The sequence below is a fragment of the Apis laboriosa genome, unplaced genomic scaffold (genome assembly GCF_014066325.1).
Source record: "Apis laboriosa isolate Shangri-la unplaced genomic scaffold, ASM1406632v1 scaffold302_cov145, whole genome shotgun sequence".
Classification (NCBI taxonomy): domain Eukaryota; kingdom Metazoa; phylum Arthropoda; class Insecta; order Hymenoptera; family Apidae; genus Apis; species Apis laboriosa.
Window position 1 is genome coordinate 425,183 of NW_025222746.1, and position 7,684 is coordinate 432,866.

Below are 7,684 nucleotides of genomic sequence, written 5' to 3' on the forward strand. Positions count from 1 at the left end.
ATTTACGATAAAAAAACTAAATGAGATGTTAGAATTTACACATAGCAAATTCAAATATTAGTTATATTTGTAATAATTTTTATTATAAAATCTTACAATAAAAAAATTAATAAAAATTGATTTGTGATAATTTTTATTATAAAACTCTTACAATAAGAAAATTAATAAAAATTGATTTTCCACATTCAAAAAAAATTCCATTACATTTTTACAAAATATTGAATAAAATTCCCGGTGCTTAAGACATTATATGTTTACGAATCGATATTATACAAATTACATATTGACTCAACAATTAGGCAAAGTGAAATACCATTCAACCGGAACGATTTTAATAAATAGAATTAATAAATAGTTGCCAAATGTAACAAAAAAAAAACAAAATTTCATAAAAAATCCACGGTAACATCGTATTGCTTTAGTAATGTTTTAATTCTAAAAAGATAAAAAGATAAAAAGATTTTCTTTGATATATATTTGGAATAATGCAATGACTTCTGTAAAAAGAATTTTACAAGATGATTTAAGTTATATAATATAATATAATAATAAAAATTGATCTTAACTAATTGTTAACTGGTTGTTTTCCAGTGACAGTATTAACACAGTAATATTGTCGATGCCATAGTTATCCTCAGAGCAAACGGATCCATTGAACCGGCTATTTCAGATTTTTTGTCCAGATACAAGAAACTTTTTAGCAACAAGCCAAGAAAACTCATCAGAACGCCTTTTGCAAGAGCAAAAAAGCGAATGCAAAACCGATCTTTGCATGTGCACAAGATATACCATACGCTCTATATGAAGCTCTATGTCTAACATCAGGATATGAGAAGGTAGAATACTTTGAACGGGCATCCGCAATCCATGTTGTCGCAAAGAAAGATGATAACATTCGGATCATAGGTAACTACAAACCGATGTTGAACTCATAATCGAGCTAATAATCGATGAGCATCTAATCCCGAAAACCGAATATATTTTTAGTGATATGAAAGATAATTCTGTTATTGTTATTCTGTTACTTGGATGTAGTAGATATTCTCATCTGTCCGCTGATGAGAAATTCAGTTATGCACTTAGATTAAATACATCAACGCATGGATCTGATCTAACAAAGCGTATGTTTATAGAGCAGGCATATAATAATATCCCGGCAATCTGGCAGTAACGTATTGAAGAATCATCCGGAAGCTGGAGAAAGTTCATGTGTTTTTCAACGACATCATAGCCTATGGTAAGAACTTTCAGGACATGCTCCTAATTTTAGAAAAATTATTTGAGCGCTTTAAAGAGCATGATCTTCATCTCACCATTCAAAGTGTGTATTTGTGTGTATTTGTATATTAGTATGTATTACCATCAATTGAATTTTTAGATCATTGTATCAATGCCGAAGGATTACACAAATCGGATAAACATATAAGGCAATTCGCGATGCACCAAAACCTATTACTTCTGAACTATTTCTGGAGAAAGCAATTTATTACAATGCCTTCTTTCCCAATCTATCCATTGGGTTAGATCGATCACTATAGAACATGTTGCACACAAATCAATTCATATGGACATCAGCCGTAGAAGAGGTTTATATAACAATCAAGAATATTTTGATTTTTCAATGCCATATGACACGATTTTACCTGTCTTCTACCGTACTTCTACGGCTAGCAATAAATGTAAGTAAGACAGATCTCGAAAAAATTTTATTATATATATTTCCTAACGATCAAGAACTCCAACGAATCAATTTTTTATACGACTAAAACAATGTTGAGTGAAACAGAGCAAAGCTACTCTCAGATAGACAAGTTAGCGATTGTTTGGGCAATTTAAAAGCTCTTCTACTATGTCTATGTCTATAATTTTACTTTCATAACAGATCATAAGCTATTAACACAGACATTACACTTGGAAAAGTTTCTTCCGATTCTTTATATCAGTCCAATGGCCAACTATGCTGATCGTACTTCAACTTTGAACCTGTTTTCAAGTCTACTAAGGAAAACATAAATGCCACTATTGCTCACGAGCATCATGTCTGTGACTAGAAACAATTCATGCACTGAACGATCATAGCATAAAAGTAGCACACAAGGTAATGAATTTGATAAATTTGTGCTGCACCAGATTAAGCAGTTACCTGTATGTGCTAATAACATCAACAAGAAAATAAGAAAGAAAGGTTCTGAGAAACGTAGTCCAATTACTTGAATTAGATAAAAATTTAAAAAAACATGCTTACACAGCACCGGAAGCTAACTATACTTTAGCAGTAGGATATTTAGTATACGAGCATCGAGTCGTTATTCCCAATACACTGCGCAATTATATATTGACTGATTTGCACAAAACATATTTGGGAATTATCAAAATGAAAAGGATGGCAAGATCTTTCTATTGGTCGGATATCTATAACGATATCGAAAAGATTGTGAGGGAATACCCGCAATGTGCAAAGTATGCACTTTCGAAATTTCGTATCACCATTAAGAATATCCGAAAGCATCTTGGGAGCGTATATATATAGACTACACGGAATCAGTTGCTAGCTCAATGCTGCTTATCATAGGACGCATATAGCAAATGATTAGAAACGCATATAGAAACGCATATAGTAATGTTCGCTATTACCAGCTTAATTACTATGGCAACAATCTGTCACTGTAATATCAGATATCGATTCACTGCAAATGAATTTAAGGCGTACCTAGAATCCGTTGGAAGTGAAGTACCATAAATTAGCGTAGTATATCACCCGTCCGCCAATTAAACAGAAAGATATATAGATATTGTCAAAGACGCCTTGCATTCAATGGCGCCAACTCTAGCAACATTGAAATCTAATCTCAATATTTTCCTTTATTAATTAATATTACTTCAAGGCTCCGCACTCCATTACTAACCATCGTTTGCTCTTCTTTTTCTAGGTAAAAATATGAGGATGAGACTTGATTTCGTAAGGCGGTCGATATTGAAAAATAACGGGCATTATTTTGTCCTTCTTTCAAAAGCTTCGCAGCCCGTATATTTTATGTCAGACAACCCAAGAATGGATAAATGGATACCTATAAAGTTGTCACGAGATTCGGAGATCTCCATTATGAGATTAATTACTGGGTCAAGCGCCAGTAATGTAGATTAGATCAGGCAATGCAAGCTTTGCATGCTCAATTATAGGATCAATACCATTCTGAACGAAAAGTTTGCTTTTATGAGTCTCTAAATACTAGCAAACCTAGGCTACGTCGGGTGCGTCCGCAGCAGAAGTTATGACACCTTGTCACGTGAACGCCAAATAGATCACCGCATTCATGGCCGCTCCGATTCGGTAGAGATGCAGCAGCCTCAATAAACTCTGATCCAATTACGGAAATAGAAGAAAGTGCCAATATCTCAAACACTTCCAATATTAGATCAGATAAAATTTTCATAAAAGTGAGAGGAAATATTATGTATGTTATGTTTAACTCGCAGTACAGGTGTCCCCATCTGTAGGGATCGAAGGATGACACTTGGTGGTCACATGTACGAGATGTAGTGTGTGTCTGTAATGCAAGATAGACCACATGCAATTTATTTCTAATGCTTTTTGTAAAATATTTCTGTATAATATAATAAATACTATATTGAAGTACAAATTTCATTCCATACATAATAAATTCTAATTATTATATCCTATTACATATATATTATATGCAATTAATTTAGAAAAATTTTGTTTTGAGACAAACAGATCATGTTTAAGAAAGAATATTCATGATATTCGATGCTGCAATAATACATAAAATATTAATACATGGCAAAGAAATTTTTCAAAATATTTTTTTTCTAAATATTTATCAAAAGATGCGGCCAAATTAAGAATCATAGAAATCTCGATTTCTGTTTACTTCAATTGTTATATATATTATTTATTTAATTATTTATGAAAGTTAAAATATATAAATAAAAATTATGAGAATAGTCATAAAGATGAACATATTGAAACAGAGTAAAATAAAATGATTACAGCTTCCCAATTAAAGTTCAATTAAACTATAAACAAAATTCTTTATTTTTTCTCTATTAGCACTATTTCGAAATTCTTTGAATAAAAAATTATCTTTATAATTAATATCTTGATATTTATTTTTAATTAAAAAAATTAATTTATATTCCGTTTTATTAAGAAAAGTTTAATTTTTTTAACTCACTTATATTTATTAAATATTTCATTACATTTATTATATTATATTTATTAAATAAATTTATTTATAATTTATAAATTATTGAAATTGAAACATTCATATTTTTCTATATTATTAATTTTCCGAAAAGAATTATCTGAATATGACTTACTATTGAATATGAATTATTAATATTTTCGACAAATTTTCGAAGCTAGAATTTTAGGAGATAATATATAAAAAATATATATATTTATTTCAATTAAAAAAAATCTTCATATGATGTTTATTTATCCATTCATGAAAGAATTAACAATCAGAATATATCTTTTAACATTCGAATTTTATTTGAATTTTTTATTTATTTTATTTTATTTTTTATTATTTATTTTATTTTATTTTATTTTCACTTAAATATTTTTCAAAATACAAAAAGTAATACTGAGAAAATAAAAAAAAATTTTTTTTCAAAATGAGTCATATTTTGATGAGATGAAAAACAAATTGTTTCAAATCAGATAGAAGATCCTAATATTAGAAAGCGAATATCTGGAATTAAACAAAGAATTTAGTAAATTAAAAATTTAGTAGATCGATTATGTGCTAAGTCTTTTTTTTTTTGAAGATATAACAGAATAGATCTTTTAATTCCTTAATGCTCACGTCTACGACACATTATGATGTACCAAACTGTCAGATTATATGGCTATGACAGTCAATACACTTTTTATTTAGTATTTTGTTTAGCTAGTCGTTGATATAGATTCATCCTATGGTATCAATATATATTTTTTTTATTGTTTATTCATTCCATATACAATGAACATTCGCGAAACTCTCAAATGAGACATATAACACAATAAGATGTCAATATTTCGGAGATGAAGAAATTCTATTATACTTATTTATTTCTTTTAGCATTTATTTCTAGTTTATTTATTAAAATTTTATTATATGTTTTTATTTACATCTTATAAAATTAAATATTTAATATGATATCTGAAATAGAGGCAAAAATGGAATTGACATTGAATTGTCAGAATAGAATTGTTAGATTTTTTATTGAGTCATATGAATTAAAAATAAAAATATTGAAATAAAATTTATAATAAATTTTCGTTTTTAATGTTATAATGTTATTATATTTATATAATATAATATTATTTCAATATTTTTTGCATTTGTAAAAATATTGAATATGTAATTAAACATTTAAGATTTAATAAAATTTAAACAGCGATGATTCGAATTCATATCGTTATTCAGAAAATAATAACTGTTTTTGGATATAGGAAAATTTCGAAAAATGATTTAATTTTTTCCAAAAATAAAGAATTTTTCTCTTAAATATATTTACGATTCTATTTATGAAGAAATAAATTATAATAGAAAAAATAAATGATTTTTGTCTGATTTCTGAATTAGTAAAAAGGTTTTCTCAAAGCACTTTTTTTATATCGAGCGATTTTTTCAAAGTTATTTAATAATTATAATTATTTTTATTTTTATTTTAATATTTATAGTAATTAATTTATTAATTTATATTTTGTTTATTTTTATTTTTAATATTATAAAATTCTTTTGTATATTTATTTTTACTTTATTATTTATAATGTTTATTGTGGATAATTTAGCGATATTATTATTAAATTAAATAATAAATATATTGAAAATATACGAAACATCGCAAAAAAGAATAAGAAGTACATAGTAAAGCCCGAAATATAAAGTTAAAAGAATCATAAAAAAATATAATAAAGAGATTCAAATAAATATCTACGACATTTTTTGTTTGTCTGTCAGAATGAATAATATTGAATCTATATGTATAAAAATGCAATCTCGTACATTTTCCACGTGGATTGAGTATCACTGGACATAATCGTTCTTTCGTATGTTTTCTTTGTTTCATTTTTTTTGAATCGTTGTTCTGGGACGTAACATAGTCTAATATAGTACAACATAAATATCGACACGATTCGCATTTGTATCATTTCTTCTTCATATTAAATATATCTTTTCTTATTATATACTTTCGTTATAATTAAATTATTCCACAATCTATTCTTTGATAAATAATATGTGGAATAAGAAAAGAAGATTCAGAATCTGAAGAAGAACTATTATAATATATAATATACATATATAATATATATAAGAATAATACGATTTCGAAAATACGATCTTGCAAAATTAATAAAAAAGTTTACAAACAATAAAAAAAAGTTTTATTGTTCAGAAGAGGATAAGGTAATTATAAAAAATAATATTTATGAATTTTGTCTAATTATTATTCAAATAATTGTCCAAAATTATTAACGGATTAGATTTTTCATAGAAAATTCATAGATTATTAAAAAAATATTTCAAATGGAAAAATGCAGCACTAATAAAAAAATATTAATCGAAAAATTAAACATTACCATTTAAGGGAAAAAGTATTTAAAGGTAATTTAATAAAGAATAAAATGGAAATATTGTATATATCGATGAAATGTGAGTGAATAATATAATGGACAATTAATAATTTTGGCAAAGTAAGAAAATGATTAATGTTTTTAAAAAATTTTTTAAAAGTACATATTATTCTTATAAATCTATAGTAATACATGCTGGTAAAAAAAATGGATTTATTAAAAAAGCGCAATTAATTTTCAAAACACATTATAGAAAATATGAACAAATTTTTAAAAATGAATTAGAGAAAAATTATCTAAATATTAGATTATCAAAATATTAAAATTTAATTATAAATTATTAATTGTTTTAGATAATGCTTTATATCATGATGCAAATAAGTCATCTTCTAAATATAGTAAAAAAAAGAATATAATTATATGATTAATTGATGAAATAAAATTCCATACATTGAAAGTATGAATAAATATAATATATTAGAATTTATATACATAAAAAAAAATATATATATATATAAACCAGAAAAAAACATTTAAAATAGATGAATTTATTAAATTAAAAGAACATAATATATTAAGATTACCATTTTATGCATGAGATTTTAATTCCATTAAGTTAATAAAATCAAACAATTTATTTATAAAAATAATATAGCTATGTTATGATGCGATGAATTAGAAAATTTAATATATAGATTAATCGAAAATTATAGAAGATAATTGAAATGAATTTGAAAAGATTTTATTATATACAGAGAAAATTATATTATAATACAGAGAAAATTGAAAACCAAAAAAATAGACTAATGAAAAATGCCATAGGATTATTAAATATAAATATTTTAATTATAAATTCAGAAATTTTTTCAGATAGCAGCAGTACTAACAATAATAACAATTCAACAAACAAGATTTCTGAAATGAATATAGTGAAAGTTATTTAAAAATTAAAATTAAATTATTAATGTGATTAGTTTATATTAATAAAATTGGCTATAAATATGAAACTAATCAAACTTAAATTTTTAAATTTTAAAAATTAATTGAATAAATTATAATTTATTAATATATTATATTAATATGTAGTATATATATAAA

At 25.1% G+C, this 7,684-nt stretch overlaps 1 long non-coding RNA gene across 1 annotated transcript; it reads left to right on the plus strand.

Moving 5' to 3' along the window:
- The first annotated feature begins 618 nt into the window (after positions 1–618).
- On the plus strand, positions 619–3,280 carry LOC122714413. Its single transcript, XR_006346637.1, has 4 exons — positions 619–906; positions 1,134–1,237; positions 1,379–1,679; positions 2,931–3,280. It is a non-coding gene; the product is annotated as an uncharacterized LOC122714413 (long non-coding RNA).
- Positions 3,281–7,684: the final 4,404 nt, after the last annotated feature.